This window comes from Oryzias melastigma, linkage group LG3, assembly GCF_002922805.2.
Source record: "Oryzias melastigma strain HK-1 linkage group LG3, ASM292280v2, whole genome shotgun sequence".
Lineage (NCBI taxonomy): Eukaryota > Metazoa > Chordata > Actinopteri > Beloniformes > Adrianichthyidae > Oryzias > Oryzias melastigma.
In genome coordinates, this window is record NC_050514.1 from 3485358 (window position 1) to 3504745 (window position 19388).

The 19388-nt window shown below is 41.7% G+C and overlaps 1 protein-coding gene across 1 annotated transcript in view; it reads right to left on the reverse strand.

Annotated features, from left to right (window-relative positions):
• The window catches only part of large2 (LARGE xylosyl- and glucuronyltransferase 2), a 91588-nt gene that overhangs the window by 42560 nt on the left and 29640 nt on the right, over positions 1-19388 (reverse strand). The window contains exon 2 of the mRNA XM_024262983.2: positions 10042-10155. The gene's annotated coding sequence lies outside the window, so the exon portion shown is untranslated. The remainder of the gene's footprint in view (positions 1-10041; positions 10156-19388) is intronic.

A 19388-nucleotide genomic window follows, 5' to 3' on the forward strand; every position in this document is an offset into this window, starting at 1 on the left:
GAATAAATAAAGAGCATTTCTGAGCAGAAGTTTGACAGCAGGACAGCGGGTGACAGTGGAAAGTGTTCTCAGCTGTAACGTGTTTCTTCCATGAAGGTGCTGGGAGAACGGTTCAGTTCAGAAGCAAGCGAACAGAAAAAGTGAGCAAAGAGCGTTTCCTGAAGGGAATAATGGGGTTTCTGCTTCTGCTGTAATTAGCTGTTCAGAACTGTTTAAAGATGAATCATTGTATTTGCTTTCCTCTCCAGAAGAGCACAGAGGTCAGGTTCTCTGTGGAGGTCCTGCTGATGAACTTTACTCTGCTTTCCTTTTATCTACTTGACTACGCAAACTAATATATCAAAACAAAGTATTTCAGAGATCTTTTGAAATGTTAAAAGGCCTCAAAGCCTTTGAAGGTTTTATGGACAGAATAATAAAATAAAGCTCCACATTATAATTCTAGTTTTCCCACTCATTGATCAGATCAGGATTTGGAGTTTTCTGTCTATCAGAGCTTTAACTCTTTTCAGACCCCATGAATATAACACATATTTTCAATCTGAATGAATCGTTTAGCTTTTGAACATACTTCAGTCTGAGTTTTATTTGTAAAGTATTGAGTTTATTGAAGCCAAAATGAGAAATCAAAGCTAAAAAGTGAATGAAGTGAGTATGGGCAGAACCACGAACAGATCAAACACACAAGTGTGTCAATGTGTGACACACAGGTTTTCCTGACAGTGACCTGTGTGATAGTGAGCCATGATGACTACAGGTTGGTGTCCAGTTTTAACTGGACAAATAGTTAATGAAAATTGTGTTTTTAACATGTTTGATGATGAAAGGAATATGTATGTATATATTCTGATACATCCACTTATAGACACATAGATCCATGAACGCCTTTGTTTTCCTCATCTGAGCTGGAATCTGGATCTAAACTGTACGACTAAATAGAAATGATATTGTTCAACATTTTGTTGGACCTACTGAGGGGCTGTAAGCTAACGGGAGAGCGTGTAAACAATTGGAGGACATGAAGTGGGGGCGGGGTTACCCCGCACCAACAGTCCCAGTCACAACTCAGAGGTCATTTCTAATGAGCCCCTTCCTCGTCTGCAGAAACTATGTTCTAGAAAACAACACATGTTTTTAGATTTTGGCTTGAAACAGAATCATCATACATAAAAGACAACTGGGAACACTTTCAATTGGAGGGGTCTAGAGCCTCTTAAAACCTAGTTTAACCTAAGTTTAAGATGATGGATGATGTCTGATGATGGATTAGAAATGTTTCTGATATTAGTCTTAATTTTTCACTCGTGAATTTGCTCAAAGAAAATGTGATCATTGATACTTCATTTGATCCTGGATGTTCTGGATAAAAGCGGGATCATTTAAAAGGTGAAGGTAAAGGTGGAGTCCAGACCCTTCCTCTCCATTTATCAAGGAGCTCTTCACACCCTGAATCCCAAATTTGTCTCTTTCCATCTCGTGTTGTCACTCTTCTGTACTTCGCCCCCCAGCAGTCATAACAGATGTGGCGGACAACGTCTCAGGGGGGCCTCATCGTTTATGCGCTGAGATAAAGATGACAGGTCTGAGGCTCAGAGGGAATCTTTGGGGAGGTTTGACATCCTCAGTCTGAATGAAATCCTGTCGACCTCAAAGGACAAAGATTCTCTGTTTTCAGCAGATTTTTGGTCCAAATAGGAAACATTTCTAAAGTGCATATATACAGTATATATATATTAGAGTTGTCAGGCGATTACAGTTTTTAATTGCAATTAATCGCATTGTCAAGAGTTAACTCGCGATTAATCGCAAAATAAATATGTGGCCTTTTTTTAGGAAAAAATTTGTGCTTCGTGGAATTTAGCAGTTCTACATTAATTATGAAAACAAGAATGACCAAATTAATAGTTTTCATCAGAAATACTTTATTTTGTAACATTGTATTGAGATAAACTTTCTTAACAATAAAAGGCTGTAACATAAAATGCCTAACAAAAGCCCAAGTGCAAGTGAAGGGCATTTTAAATTCAAAACTTCAATCAACGTTCAGTAAAATAAAATAAAAAACATCAAAAATAACATTTCCATAACACTTTCATGTTCATTTTTTGTCAGGACCAAATCTTTTCCTCCTCTGCTGAACTACAGTAATAAATGAAATAGAGATTTATCATTTCCAATGAACTTTTGTTTTTTAAAACATTAAAGACTGAGAAAAGCGGGATACACTGTGGATAGTTTGACAGTCTGTTACTGCCGCCGCGTTCTCTGGCTGCAGCTCGATGCAGCGACGTGTCCAGCGGAGCTCACGCCATGAATATGCCGGCAGACAGACCGCTATGCTGGGGCTGGATCACGCTTAAACCTCCAGAACTTTGGGATATTTTGCATATTTTCGTGCGGCGAAAGAGGGACGGGCCACACACTCAAAGCTGAGATTGATCTTTTCATCTACAAATAACTAGCGTTGTTTAAACTACATTTAAAACGTCCCCCGGTGAGCTTGCTGTTCGGAACGTCGGGGGTCCGCAGCTCTCGGGACGCGGCGCCGGACGCGAGCCGGTACCACCAGACGTGGTACTGGACGTGAACCGGAGCCGGGTTAGGGTGCAGGAGCTCTCCAGGTCCTGGCACCAGGACGGTTCTAGCTAGTGAGAGCAGCTGGTGAGTTAGAGGGCAATGAGGGACGCCCGCGAGGTGTGGAAAGGCACTTATCCGCAATTAATGCGTCAAAAAAATTGTTGGCGTCATGCACATGTCAAATTAACGCGACAAATCTGACAGCCGTAATATATATATATAAGATTTAAAACATTTGTATAATTTTGGGGGATTTTGCGGCTCATTTTTGGAATATAATTCTCATGATAAACGAGGAAACAGTTTATAAATCTTCTAGATTCTGAAGCATAAAGAGTTGGGCTCAAATTTACTCAGTTCAGCACAAAATAAATCTTTAGTCTTGAATAGAAACAAAGTGAAGAGTTTTGTTTTTCCCAGACTTCGACAAAGACCCTGGGAACCAAACCTAATCACCCACAAAGCCCCCAGACCCCCAGCAGACCCGCTGACCCAGCTCGCAGTTATCAGAGCGGTGAGGGGGGGGCTCAGGGTCAGAGGTCAAGGATTAGGTGAGGGAGAGTGAGGTAGATGGAGCGAGAGACCACCAGACTGACAGGTCACTGCAAAACCATGGGGGGAGAGGGGCTTAAACTTTACATGCAGTTCCCACTGTCAGGTCTGAAGATCAAACCTCTCCAGTCCAGAAGAACAGAACCCTGAGATGAGAGTCACATGCAGTCAGCTGAATTCCTTGTATGCCCCCACGTTCAGACAGTCCTCCATTTCAGGTTCTGCACATCATGAACAACCTTCTTTACAGATTTCTGCTTCCACTTTTCTGCTCCATAGATTTGGCTTCTCCAGGTTCATGAAGTCCTTCTTCCTTCTTCATTCAGCTCCACACTCTTCCTCTGGAGGTTCTCCTCCTCAGATCTCCATAGTCATACTCCTGGCCAAAGCCAGTTCCACAAATATATACAAATATTTGGGTATTGTGAGCAGGGAGGAGCAAAAGATCATTTTGTGATTCACGGTTCAATTCAAGTTAAATGACAGCACAGCAGCATTGTTTATGATGATGGTGCAGGGATTTCTAGTGCATGGGTCATAATAAAAAGAGCTGGAATATGAGAATGTGAACTTATTTTTCATAATTAACATTTTTAGGTATTTTTGAGAAAATGAGAAAATTTATATATGAAAAAATATAGAAACTTTTCACAAACCTGCTGCAATCTGGCGTTTTGGCCGAAACAATCATAAAAATCTGCCCTGAAATCCTGGAGAGTGTTTAAGGTATACGCTAACTAAAAATAAAGACAATAGCTTATTAAGCCTATAATGAATCATGAAGCTTTTCTCCTCCATTTGTTTCTGGAATTAAAACGAGACTTAAATCAATGGGATTGGCAATCTGAATCAACTACAAAAACAAAACTAAAGCCTGCAATTGATTTTTTAAAGCTTTAAAATGACGGGTCGACTATAAAATTAGTTTTCGACAATTTTAATAGTCCATGTAGTTGCGACTAATTGACTAATCCTGGCAGGTCTAAGCATGAACGCTGCCTTCAGGGACTCTGTGGCTGTAGAACAGATCCGATTAGCTACATTAAGTAGAACTCAAAAGCACCTAAATCCTCGTGTCTAGATATCAGCTAGATGACAGGTCTCTGCTCTTGGACCTTTGGGAGGTTTCTTCAGTTTGATGTTTGGTTTTCAATCACACCAGGTTTAGGTTGTCAGTCATCCACATCTCCTCCCAGCTGTCGGGGCATCTGGAATCTGCCCTTTTGGGGAGGGGTACTGTGAGGATTGTGCAGTTTAGTTTGGTTTTCCAGCGATGTTTTTGGTCACGTTTTGTCTTGAGTTTGTCCCCTGATCCTCCACAGGTTTTCATTTCTGTTCAGTTCCTTACAGTGTTGTGTTGGTCTCTTGTCCATTCTTTGTTGTCAGGTCTTCTGGCTTTGCCACCTTTTTGTTTCTCCATTGTTGTTTTTTTTCACGTAGAGGTTTAGTGTTGGCCTCTCCACCGTTCCTGACAGGTGCAGACATCAGAGTGTGCATTTTAAAGCTTCTCCTGGATCCATCATGTTTGGGTTTGTTCACTGTGGTTAACCCCCAAAACCCTGAAAACGTGTGAGGTTTGTGTCTTATTTGCACAGGTTCCAGGGCGTTTTGAACAAGAAAAACAAAGTGTCAGGTTTCACAAACCTGCAGGTGGGTACGACTGCTGGAGCCGCTGATGCTTCATAACAGCCAGAGCAGCCGCCCACGCCGTTAAAACCAGCAGAACGCTTTAAAGGCAGCACAAGCGGAGACAGGCTCCTGAGCTAATTCTCTCAGCTGCTCGGTGGAGCCGACAGCACCTCTGCTGCTACGCCGACTTCAGAGGACCTTTATTCCCAAACTCCAAATAACCCACGGCAGGCGGCGCGCACAAAGCTGCCTCCTTCAACTCATCATCGCAGGCCTCTCCTCCTGTTCCAAAGCTGTGCACGCCGGTGCAGCGCACGCCCACACGCGTGCAGAGCTTCAGTGCTTCATCAACACTGAGGAGTTTAAATTTCAACAAGATCAGGAAGAAAAAAACAAACCAAAGTGGAAGACATGCATTTACAGTAAAAATGTGAGCGTGTCGACAGGTGCAGCTACAAAACTAGAAGAAAATGAATCTGAAAAACCTCGAACTGAGTTTCAATGTCAAACAAAGAAGCTGAACACAGCCGATAAAACAGGAACTGCAGAACTAAATAAAAACAGCCTGATTTCAAAATAAATTATGCATATTTTTTTCTGATGAAAAACATTGTTTTTTACATGATTTTCTGATGATGGAGGACATATAAAGGAAATAAAACTCAAATTTGGATTAGATGAGTAAACATATTTGTGATGCAGGAACAAAGAGATTCACAATAAAATGAGCTAAAGTGGCAAAATACATAAAAATACATAAACTAGCTAAATGAAAATCACTGTTTGCAATTAAAAAAAAGTATCATCTATAGTCTCAAAATATTGCATTAATCTCATTTAGTTAATCACAGATATTTTAGTGCGTTATTTTTTAAAATGGCATTAATCTCATTTTTGTATCGGATGGTTACTTCCGTGTTCTGCACACCTGGAGGAGCATTTTATCCCGCTCATACCATGGTCATTTTAGAAAAATCTAATCATAGAATAAATTATTAGAACTTAGAATGATGATCATCATGAGAAGTTAAAAAAAAGCATAATTTTAGAGGGAAAGTTCTGACATGACACTAAATTAAGAGGCCTCATGTGTTTGATCAATCCTCCATCATGCACACATGTCAGATGACTGAGTGAAATGATGATGATGCCCCCCACCCCTATTTTGAGGAATGACGGGAGATTTTTCTCGTCTCATTCATTTTGACTTTTAAATAGCTTTTTATGAGTTTAAATATTATTTCTATTACTCAAACACTTTTTGATAACAGTTTGAAGAACTTTAAAAAGCTATATTTCTACCATTGTTAAACTGTTTCCTAAGGTTTCATCGTTTTTTTTGTGTTTTTAGGTAACTGCTTTTAACAGCTAATTTCAAAGCTTTTAACTATTTTAAACTATTTTAATAGCTTTTCATAACTTTTGAGCTGAGTACATAATCAATGTATTTCTATGGGGTTACTACCTCCAAACAAATGCTCATATCTTCAAAAGTCTTTCACTTATCTTAAATATTGAACCCTTGTGAGAACCACAAAGCTTTGGGATATAACGTGTGAGAGTTTCAAGTCTGTAGGTTCAAGTATGTTCTCACAATCGCAAGTTAAAAACATCATATGGTTTTAGAAAACCCAGAAGATTGAATATGGCTGGGAATAGGGCTGATGAGGGAAGTTCACGTCAGTCTATGCAATGTGGGGGCAAAAGTATTTGCCCTATAGGTTGGAGAGTTAGATTCTATCGATCTAAAATAATTTCTCTATGTTTTGCTGAAAAATAACGAGTCTGCAACTAACAGTGGCTGAGCTACAGCAGTTATCAGAATTTTTTTTTTCTTAAAAAACAGCTCTCCCCACTCTAAGTGATGACATCATCCATGCTGCTCAAATCTGGCCTGATTTCAAACAGCTGTAGTTCAAAAACGATAAGACATATCCAAAATAAGATAGTAGACCAATTGAACCCAATTCATGTACAACATTTTAAAGTTTAAATGGCGTCTCTAGCTAAAAAATTGTAGGAGATAGATTTCAAAAACAGAAAAAAACTGTAAAAGAAAAGCAGACTCCCCATTGACTCCCATTTCATATAGGTTCAAATTACTTCAAATAACTATAAATATTAGCAGAAGTTTTCAAAAGCAGCTGAAATGTCCAAAAGGGCAGAACAAATGCAAGTTTGAATTTTTAAAATAGCACAAAGTATGGAGAAGTTACGATTGCAGAAAGTTTGGAGTTGCAAAAAAGCCTTCTCCATTCATTTCTATGGGAAAATGTAATAGATTGTCATAAATTGCAAAGAGATCATAAGTTGCAAATGACATTTTAAAGGCAGCAACAATGTTCTTAAAAGCTGAAAATGCTGATACGTGAATGTCAGAAACTGCATGAAATATGCAGGAGTTGCATTCGAACAAAAAACATACGGAACAAAGAAAACAATAATAAGAAAAATAATACAACAGAAATGCTCTCAAACTAAAACAAAGAGAAGAACAATGGTCTGATTGCACACTGCAGTCAAACTAATAAATGTATACAACATCAGCAATCAGATAAATAGTTTAATTCCTCTGGTTTGTTTCATTTCCTCTTTGTTTCTCTTGTGTATTTCTTTTCTGCTTCATCCCAGTCTTAAAATGATCAAATTCACCCAAACAGATTAAAGGAAACTATCACATCACTCATGTCTTTTCTACTGTTGGTGGAAGGTATCGAATAATGTACATCAACATTTGAATTATGACAGTAATAAGATGTTCCTGTTCAATAAGTTTTGAATTGCTCAGAAAACTGTTCCTACTGTTTTTGATGTGGTACATTAGAGACTCTGGACCCGTTCCTTTTTTCTTTTGTTCAAGATTGAAAAAATTACCCCTTTTATTGAGATCTTTTACTGCGCCACAATGTCACAAACTTAAATAAAATACATCAAAATGAGGCTTTAAACAGCAATTATTAGATTAAAAATTGCGATTAAAATTGATGAATTCCATTAATTAATTACGGATCACGATTAATTAATCGTACACAAAATGAATTGCATGGCTGCCATGAAAAAATGTAACAAAAACTGTCTTAAGTTCAACATTAGAAATCCTGTTTAAACCTTTAACTCAGGAGCTTTCCTCAACAACAGGAACCATCACCCGCTCTTTGAACAGCCGTAACGCTGCAACCATTTATGCAAATAAGATAATTCAAACCAATTCTAAAAGTTAATGAAAACAGCTTTGCACTGATGTGCAACACTTTACAGTAGCCAAGTGGAGCAACCATCAGTGTGAGAATGTTTCTGTGAATGGAGCGTGACAGTAAAGCGCTTTGGGTCCTAAATCAAAGTAGAATAGCAATATACAAGAATGCACCATTGATCCTTTAAAGTGTTTACATCAGCAAAGCAGCTTTTCTCAGCTTTCAGAATCCATTAACATGATTTGTGCAAACTATCCAAGAATTACTGTCGTTCAAAGAGAGGAGACGTCAAAGGTTAAAAATTCCCAGATGCTAAACAGACAGTGAAATAGGTTAGTCCAGGTGGTGGGGGGACAAATATTTTTGACTTGTGGGTCACCTTATTTCCACCTAGCAGCATGGTACGGTTCGGTATTTTACACGTTCTTTTAAGGTTTGAGTAACAAACCTGAAGCCCCACCGTGTCCCTGGCAGCCTTCACATCACTGCTGAGGTCATTGGCTTGGTCCTCATGAGGACAAGCATCAGTTTTAGCAGATATGCAGCTCCTCCTTTAACCCCTTTCAGAGAGAAATCTGCAGATTTTACATCCTCTGCAGGCTTTTGTTCTGTCTTATAGAGAAGAAAACTGAATATCCTGGTGCTTTTATCTTTAAATGCCTCACCTAATCCACCAAACCAGAGTTGAGATCCAGAGGATCTCAGACTACCATCAGACTCTTCCTTTGTGTTCACATGTTGCAGTCATGACTTTTCTCCACCCTGTTCTCCATCAGCACACGTCTGCTGGGAGAGAAGCATCCGAGTCGACCCAGAAGCTGCCACTCTGAGCTGAACTTGAACGGTTGCCATGGTAACTAGATGCTCAACGACTGATTCCCAGTCGACCAGAAAAAGGCCGTCACAGTCAGACTTCTCCCATAAAACAACATCTTCATCCAACACATCAGCTGCAGTTGGATCCATCACTTTCAATGCAGTCGCAACGCTTTAATAAAACGGAGTCTTAAAATCATAAAAATGCTCCTATTTTCTGTCTTGTAAAAAAAATATTTCATGAAAAAATTTTTCTACATCAAAACAATCTTAGTTGTAAAAATCATGTTGTAGTGACTGGAACTTGGTCCTTAAAATAAGAAAATAATTCTTTTCTCATCGGCAGATGTAACGAAAAATCTGCTAATAGGGTAAAGCATGTATGACTATTTCTAAGGCGCCTGTTCTTCCAGTGTAGAACTAGGGCTGTGGATCCTTACTTAGGTGGAGATCCAATTTGATTCACAAATCAGGCTCAACAATTCCCAAATCAAACCACGATTCTTACTTTTTTTTTTTGTAGGGGGATTTTAAGCAATGTGCTAGCTGTTTTGGCTAATTTGGCATCTACTGAGGTTTTTTGGGGCTAATCTTGAGTTTATCTCATATTTAAGCATTAAATACTTTATCAAAATTGGCATGTATAAGGAATTTTTAAGCAATTTTACTAACCATTTTAAGAAACTTGGGTCAACTTCAGCACTCTTTCATACTATTCTAAAAAAATTCCAGTCTTTTAGCAAATTTAACATTTTACAAAAAGCTTTTGCATTATCAGTAAATCCCTTCAGCAATTAAACTAAATTATGTCACCATTTTGAGCAAAAAGCTTCAGCATTTTTAGCGACTACTTTCAGAAAAAAAGCATTCACACTAGCATTGTCGCAGGTAATGCAACTCATCTAGTGTAATCTTGTATTAATCACATTAACTAATGAAGGACAGAGGCTGCATGATTCATTAAAAGTTTAATAAACTGTCATCTTCATTGTCTTTATTTGTAGTTAGTTTAAAGCTAATGATGGTTAAGATGTGTGCTTTACATCCAGTTTGTACATGACCCGATTAGTCGACTAATCGGAAAAAATAATCGGTGATTATTCGACTATTAAAATAATCGCTTATGGCAGCATTATTCTCCAATAAACACACGTGAGTCAAGGAGCCGCAACACTGAGGCTATTGTGGAAAACTCAGCACTCCTGTGTTTAACAAAGCTCCCCCCCCCCCAATTACTTCCAGCACAAAACCGTCCGCTGCAGTGAGGACATACCTGACGGCACAACCGGAGCGAGCTCCTCCTCAGACCTCCTGACAGGACAGGGAGATGGAGAGACCAGGGTCAGAGCAGGAGACGAGGACAGGAGCCTTCAGCGGAAGATCCACTCTGAGGAGCAAGCAGAAGAACAGGAGAGGAGACATTTACAGCCGCAGCAGCAGAGAGGCAGAGAAGTGATGCTGAAAGGAGAACAGCTGTAAGAACCAGAGTCAGTCAGACAGATTCTCTTTAGATCACGCAGACCTCCCTGGAAACTCCTGTGACTCCGTCAGTCCTGCAGGATCAATGACTCCTCAATCTTTATGGTGTGATATGATGTGATATGGCCATCAAATCCTGTGGGATCGGGCCTTTAGGTATGACCCTTCAGGCTGATGCCTAACCATGTGTCCCCCTGCACCTTGAAAATACAGGGTTGTGTCAGGAATGGCATCCGGTCTAAAACTTTGCCAAAATACCTATGAAAATCAGTGAAAGCAGATTTGGTGTTCAGTCGAAAGTTGAGCAAAAACATAAAACCTCTGTGGAAAATAACTGACTTGTAAAAATCTCTGTGCTATTGTTGTATAATACTACTGTATTTTTCGGACTATAAGTCGGTACGGAGTACAAGGAGCAGGAGCCAAAAAATGTATAATTAGGTAGAAAAAAAACACACATAAGTCGCGTTTATTTTACAGACTAGTTGTCCAAAAACAGACATTAGATCATCTTGGAGTACTTTTGTTAAACCTCAAGGGAGGATTGCAGGTATGGAATTGAAGTTTTGCTTTGAACAACGCCATGATGTGCGCTCACATGCTATCCATCACAAGCAGGGCTTTGCATGTTCTGAAGAAGCCATCCGGGCGCTTCGTGTAGCCTTTTGTAAGCCATAAGTTCCTCTTTTCTTGATCCATCCGCCCTTTCTTATTTAAGGTCACAAAGACATCTGAGGGAGATTCGATTTTTGGCAGTTTTTTGTCTGAAAATGACCAATGGTGGCAATTTTGCTCCATCTCCTCAACATGCTAGCACCACCTTGAAGTGTGATTTTTCGTGGCCAGTTGTCACTATATTCACACTCTTTAGCCCTTTCTCTGCGACACTTCGACCTATGGGGATGTCAAAAGTGAGGGGGACTTCATCCATGTTGATGATGTGATCCGGTGTCACGTTTTGCTCAGGTATTTGCTTTTGAACAAACTCGCGGAAACTCTCGATCTTGGCTTGGAAATCTGCTGGCCGTGCTTGGGACACCGTTGTCTATGCTCTGATCGAGAGCCGAATGCGTTTTCACTTACTCCAAACTTTCTCTGCAGCATGTGATTTTCTTTTGGGACATTTGTGTTCAATCGTTCTCCGTTGTCCTTGTAAGCTAACGTTTATTGTTTAACTTGCTAATTGTTAAGTACTGCTAGATATCGCAGTGTAAGTCTAGAGTGCCCTCTTGTGGCGGTCTGTGAAATTACCATACATATTTTTTTTCTATGTATATACAGTAATTTCACAGACCGCCACAAGAGGGCACTCTAGACTTATGCTCCGATATCTCATTAACCATTAAAAATGCACGTATAAGTCGCTCCGGGGTATACGTCGCAGGAACAGCCAATCTATGAAAAAAAACGCGACTTTTATTCCAGAAAATACGGTACTTAAAAACAATCTGGATTAATTGTTAATAAACACTTACAAAGTGAACCGACTGGTCCACCCTGATCATCTGCATTAGGTTTTGTTGAGCACATGGATGGCTTCATTTGTATAAATGTGCTATTTGTTTCTCTGGTGTGATGCAAGTTTCTTAAAGAGACCTATTCCAAAAAAGTAAAATCTGTAAAAAAAAAAAGTTTCCTTCTGGTCCAAGCGTCAAATCCTGAGTTAAACCCACTCCAGACAGTTTACGTCTGAAGAGCTGCAGCGCTCAGTGGGGCTTTCCAGCTGGTTAGTCAGTGCTTCTGCGTCAGGTCTCTGTCGGATTTACACAAAACAAATGAAAGGTTTGCTTTCTGAGCTGAGGATGCAGGGATGCTTCAGACACACCCACCGGCGAGCTCTCCGCCTGAGCAAACACCCCAAAACGCTCCTCTCACTCCTTCCTCCACACAGCCGAGAGCAGAGGTGGAGAGGGGCAGAGTCAGGAGGGTTACAGCGATGCTGGGAGTGTGGAGGCGGAAACAAGAGACCGGGGAGATCCTCAGAGTCTTTCCTGTTTTCTTGAGTCTTGATGTTTGCTCCTGTCGGCTGCATGTTCCTCAGAAACAGAGAGGAGTCTGATCCAGGCTACAGCTGTTACAAACCCTCCTCCTGCATGTTAGTCTAATCTGCATCTGCAGCCAGGAGGAGGTGTGTGTGTGGGAGGGGAGATCTCTGTGCAGCAGGAGGTCCTGGCTGCTGTTTGAGCACTGACAGCGCTTTAATGGCTGCAGGCCGCAGTCAGATCTCTGTGTGAAACAACAGAAGCCAATTAAAGCTGCTTCACGAAGCCCAGGGCTGGGGGAGGGGTGGGGGTGTTGGCAGTAAAAAGAATCAGTGTTTGTTCACGTGTATTTTAGGGCTGAAATATGCAGCACGAAAGGCTCGGCAGGCGGTGCTGTGACACCTATCAGCGCCCAACATCAGCGCTGGACATGGAAACCTCTGAAACACAGAAACCTCTGAAATAGCAAAACCTCTGAAACACTGAAACCAATGAAACACCAAAATGTCTGAAACACCAAAGCTTTTAAAACACTGAAGCCTCCTGAAACCTCAAAAACACAGAAACCTCTGAAACGCCAAAGCTTCAGAAAAATCCATCCATCCATCTTCTTCCGCTTCATCCGGGACCGGGTCATGGGGGCAGCAGTCTAAGCAAAGATGCCCAGACTTCCCTCTCCCCAGCCACTTCCTCCAGCTCCTCTGGGGGGACCCTGAGGCGTTCCCAGGCCAGCCCAGAAACATAGTCTCTCCAGCGTGTCCTGGGTCTTCCCCGGGGCCTCCGCCCAGTGGGACATGCCCGGAACACCTCACCAGGGAGGCGTCCAGGAGGCATCCGGATCAGATGCTCGAACCACCTCAACTGGCTCCTCTCGATATGGAGGAGAAGCGGCTCTACTCCGAGCTCTCTCCGGGTGACCGAGCTTCTCACCCTATCTCTAAGGGAGCGTCCAGCCACTCTCCAGAGGAAACTCATTTCAGCCGCTTGTAGTCGGGATCTCATTCTTTCGGTCACGACCCAGAGCTCATGACCATAGGTGAGTACTGGAACGAAGATCGACCGGTAAATTGAGAGCTTTGCTTTCTGGCTCAGCTCTCTTTTCACCACAACGGACCGGTACAGCGACCGCATAATAGCGGACGCTGCTCCAATCCGCTTGTCGATCTCACGCTCCGATCTTCCCTCACTCATGAACAAGACTCCAAGATATTTAAACTCCTCCACCTGAGGCAGGAGCACTCCACCCACCGAGAGAGGGTAAACCACCTTTCTCCGGTCGAGAACCATGGCCTCAGACTTCAGAAAAACTGAAACCTCTAAAACACTGAAACTTCATAAACACCAAAGCTTATGAAACAGTGAAATCTTTGAAGCACAGAAGCTTCTTGAACATCTGTAAGTCTGTGAGTGAATGGAATTTTAGTTTCTCCAAAGTTTCTGCCGAGTTTTATGTCATCAGCTGTGAAGAAAACCTGACTCTCAGACTGAAGGAGAGATGTCGGGATGATGAATGATAACTGAGGCTCAAACAGAGGCTCAAACCCAGCAGGAGGAACAGGGTTCAGACAGATTTTAAGATGAGTTTGGGGACTCTGGGAGGGATCCTGGCTTTGGTTGGAGGTAGGAAAAAATGCAGGTGTGTGTGGGGAGGCGGGGTTCCATTTGCTCCACTCACAGCAGCTAAAAAAGTATTGCGTGGCACAGTTTCTCTTGTGACACAGAAGCTTAAAGTTTAAAGTATTTGAAATACTAAATTCAAAATCTGTCCTTTGTTTTCAACAGGAAGCAGAAACCTTCTCAGAATGAAAAAGGGAATTCTGACTTCTTTTTCCTTTCCCCACCTTTCCACATTCGTAGTCACTGGGAGCTGCCAGATCAACCACAGATCCACCTGTAACACTCAGCAGCTTCCCTGCAGCAGGTTGGGAGATGTTTGCTCAAGGGCCAGTGGTGGGGTAATGGCAAATGGGGTTTACTTGTTTAGCGCTTTTCTACCTTCCTTGAAGGCTCAAAGCTCTTTACAGTCACAGACCCATTCACACACTGATGGCAGCTCCACTGACGAACACTGGCGCCAACCTTCCATCAGGGACAATTTGGGGTTCAGTGTCTTGCCCAAGGACACTTGGGCATTGAACCTGCAATCTTCCAATCAGTTTTGAAGGTAGGAAGCGATTTACTGCACATTAGTCCAACACTGGTTCAGTTCTGCTGTTTCATTTCCTATCATCTCTTTCATTTGCTCTATTAGACACTATTTTAACTGTTTTTACACTTTCAAGAATCACTTTAATTCAAGTGAGCTTTAAAATACATAACTAGTTTAATTTAAACGTAATTTAAAGTCTTTTTATTCTTCGTCTTCTGTCTCAACAGAAAACGTCTTGTAAATTTATGTTTCATCCATACAGGGAATTACAATGCATGTTGTGGAACGACATATTGAAGAAGCTCTCCTTTACGTTTGCTTAGATTACATCATCAATCACAAAACCTTCTGCTCTTATGGTCAAAATCATATTGTTCTTTGTTGATGGCAGTTTTCTAGTAAAAAACAAATTACAAACTTTCAGTGAAACACTTATAGACCAAGTCGTGACCCATGAAGTTCAGAGCAAAACACAAAGACAAACCAATGGCATCTACCCCCCCCAGCTGTGTGAGACTCACACATCAGTGAGAGGGCAAACGCTGGCGCAGCACACGCAGCCCCTCTGACATTTACACAACGCTAACCTCATCAATCCACTGTTTGCTCTGCTCCCCAAATACAACAAGACAGGAAGCTGGAGAAAGACCAGGATCCAGAAGTCCAAGAACAGTAGGGACGAGGTTCAACACCTGCAGATGATTCCTCAACAAAGTCTCAGCTGGTTTTTAAAACCTTAGAGGATGGATGTTATGCAGCTCTAACCAAACAACCATCCATGAGTGTTTTCTTCTTCCCTCAATCTGCAGCACGTTTACCGTGCACTGATGCCTTATCAACAGATGTGCTTATTACCGTCTCATCGACAGAACTTTGCTGCTCAGAAGTCACAGAGGCAGCAGCAGAAGTGGAGGGAGAAGCAGCAGAGGCAGCAAATGCAGCAACAAAAGCAAACACGGCAGCAGAAGAGGAAGAAGAAGCGCCAGAAGCAGCAGCAACAGAAGAAGAAGCAGCAGCAGCAACAGAAGAAGAAGCAGCAGCAGCAGCAACAGAAGACTGAAATGTTTCAGAACAAAACTTCAAACCAAACGGGCTCTGCCAAAAAAAAAAAAAGCCCCCCTCCCTCTGTGAAGAATGTGGGATTATTGCGGAGTAAATTTACGTCAATGACAGATTTCATACTTTTCCAATTCAGTGAATGCAGCTCATTCTTATGCTTCCTGTGGGTTGGCATGGCGACGGCTCCTTCATTCAGTTACAGTGATTACACGGAGGGCTTAAATGCAACAAAAGCCCCGCAGACACAATGAGCTTCACTTAACAGGTCCATGTCATGCGATTAAATCCCACCTTCAGATTTAAGCGGCGGGTGCTGCTGCAGCTCTGCGCTCCTGTGGGGGTCAGCTGAGATGGCGAGTTCCGATGAGGAGTTTTCCCTGCTCGCTGTCTAATAGGAGGAGTTATGAAAGCTAAAGTAGAAGTGAGTGCTTTCATATCAGAGCTCCATCACATTACGCTCTGCTTCCTGTCACAATCTCATCCATGATGAACAAACAAATGGAATGAGATGCCGCCCACATTAATCTTTTAAATACTCCATTCAGATGATGATGATGATGATGATGCATTTCATAAAAACATTGAAACCTTTTAGGCCTTGTCTATCAGGATCCTCGGTGCAAAGTGGGATCTTTCATATTTTTTGTTTTTAGTAAAACTGGTTGATTTGTGTTTCTTACTTTATGGACAAATTATTTCTGACCGGTTTGGTCCTGATCCCATCTAGTTCTGGTTCCAGGTCTGATCCAGGTTTGATTCTGATCCCATCTAATTCTTGTTCCTGGTCTGATCCAGGTTCGAGCCCATTTTCTTCCTTTCCTGTCCTAGTCAGAGCTTTTTTTTGACTACAATGTTTAATTAGTTCCTAATTCCAGACCTGCCGTATGCAAACAAGACTTTTCTGTTTTCATAGCAGAGTCAGCAGCTCATGGGGATCAGATCAGCGACCTGCAGCCGCTCTCAGAACTGCTTTGATGCTGCAGCAGAGAAAGTGAAGATGTGCCTGAAGAGCGGCTGAAACATTCTGATGAAACACATGTAGGTTTGATTTGAGTCAGACTCCGGGAGATGAAGCCGGAGTTTTGCTGCAGCCACTTCCCTGAGTTCAGGAGCTTAATGGATGCTGAATCATTCATAAAGGGGATTAGGAGTTCATGTTTCCACATTTATACAAAGGTCTGAGCCATTATGTAGCTTTCATCTTTCCTCCATCCTGCTCTCCTGCTTGTTTGCTCCTTAAGGATCAGCGGGGGGTGGGGCGGGGGTGCACTGGCGCCTGATCACAGCCCGTCTCGCTGTGTTTGTTCATCGCATGCTGGTTTCCCGTTGACCTGCTGGTGACCTGCGTCAGCACGGAGGAAATAATGAGGAAGCTTCAACAGAGGAACTGACTGAAGGAGGAAAGCGTCTGAAGCCAAATCCAGGGATCTGCACCGTCACACATGAGGCGGCAGAACCGCACCGGTCCAGACTGCCTTCAGGGTGGACCGGCTGTGGGAACGCTGAACATTCACACTTTCAGCATCCTTTTCTGGAGCTTCCCCACATGCTGTGAGCAGAAAAACTTCAGGGTTTTTTTTTAAACAATTTGCACCATTTTTCAATTCCTTTACATATGTATATATATTTAAATCTGAAGCTGCTCTTTGCTCACTAAATGACAGATTTTTTTTTTGATCTTTCAAAAAAACACCTGCAACTAAGAAGCTTCAACACTTGTGGCTTTTAAGCATTTTAGAGCATGTTAGGACAACTCCTGCTGTAAAACACAAATATTGACTATCACCTCATCTTTGCGATATTTTCTGTTTCACGTGTTTAGGATTTTTTGTTGTATCTCAGCTTTCCTCCATGTTCTGTTTTCTCTGATTATTTGTAACAGTTCAAAGACTTTAAAGCTGTATCAAAATATTCCCTGTTGTTTCTTTATCTTCAGTCAACAGCTTAGACTCTCTGGAATCCCACTTTCAATTTTACAGGAAAAGCAGTTTCCTGGGTGTTTCATGTTTTCTGGTAAAAGTTTCTAAAATTATCTTTCATCAAAAACTAAACAATGCTAAAATACATTGTTTGTTTTTAAGTTTTTAACTTTCAAGGGGCCATACCATGGTTTCCTTAAGCCTTTCAGAGTGAAATATATCCATATATATGATCATACCTTTGGAACACTAAAAAAACTAATTATTTATGAAATCTTCTTTCACTTTCAGCTTATCCCAATTTTTTTGGGGTCTCCACAGCGTAACAGCACCCACTGTTTCACATCAGTGATTTGTCAGAGTTTTTACGCCGGATGCCCTTCCTGACACAACCCTGTACTTGAGGGGCACAGGGACCCAGTTAGGCAGCAGCATCAAGGGTCTTGACTAAGGACCCAATCTGGGTGGGGATCAGTGGACACCCCCGGGAATTGAACCCAGGGCTCCTGAGTGCAAACCCAATACTTAGCCCACTGTGATTTCACAAAAATAACAAATACTTCAAATTACTTATGAAATATAAGTTATTTTTGTGAAATTATTCGTACCCGAAAGTAAAACAACTCGATTCCTGAGGCTTTGCCTGCCGCTGTGTGAGGGTGCCGCCCATTTCAACGTCATCCTAGAGCCACTATATTTGTCCCACGAAAATAAACAGCATCCAATTTTATTCAAAGATGGATGCACATACCATACATATGTCTTTAGTAGCCCCTGGTTCACAACACAAATACACTCGACTGTGCCCGACCGGTGTGGGGGATGGGGTGAGGGGCATGTCTTAAGGTGTCCCACGTCTAAACCAATGAGAACCTGCTTGAGCTGGAATTTATTGAAGACAGGATATAATTAGAAGATATACAGATTTTTGCATCTAAATATAACATTTTTGCTGATCACTGCTAGTTCTGTGGAGAAATTGGGTGTTGGTGTCGGAGTGGGGGCGGTGCTGTCAGAGCAGACTCTTCCTGAAAGGGGCCGTCTCGCTTTGTGACATCAGCTCATGGTATTTAAAGTGACTCTTAAAGTGGTTTTTGGCTTCCAGTGAGAACGACAGTTGACTCCATGCAGAGAAAATGAAAACAGGGATCGCAACTTGACCTGATTGGAAAAAAAAGCCAAGATAAAAAAGTCTGACACAGACCAAAGCCCTCAAGAAAAGATCAATCAGCAGCAAATCAGACTTTCCAGTTTACAGTGATGTTTATCTGAAAAGTGGTAAACTTTACAGGAGAAACTCTGAAGACTACATGTTTTAATCTGGAGAAAAGAGTTTGAGTATCTGCACTTTTCAGTATCAGCAGACACCTCCACCAACACTGGGAAAGAAAGAGCTGAACTAGGAATAAATTTACCATGGGGGCGGACAACATGATGATTCAGACCTTCATAAAATAAAGTCAGTTCCTGCAGTTTTCATAAACATGTGATTCAAACTTCTCTTGCTTTACTGAAATAAAATCTCTATTTTACACACCAGCTGGCTCTTTCCCTCCCACTGCAGCCCCGCACTGCCAGCACAGATGTCTCTGCACAGAAAAAAATGCTTTTTGAGTTGGAATAATCCCTGGTGACGTAAAAACCACAGGCAGGTTACCCACAACCATCCGTGAGGCCAGATAATCTCTGTCTCAGATTAATGTTTTCAAAAACCAAAGCGTTGTCCGGGTCCTGCTCAGACACAAGAGGCTAATCTCAACAGGCACCTTCCTGAACCTGAACAGCCCCCTTCTTCCTTCCAAAAACCTCTGGTCACATCTTCAACCTGACTCAGCATTGTCTGAGAATCAGGTAAGTTTCACTGCTGAATCTTTTTCTTCAAAATGCCTCTAAGAAATCTGGGAGAAACTGTCTAAATGCTTCAAACTAGAGAAAGAAGAGATGTATGTATGGATGGATGGATGGATGGATGTATGTATGGATGGATGGATGGATGGATGGATGGATGGATGGATGGATGGATGGATGGATG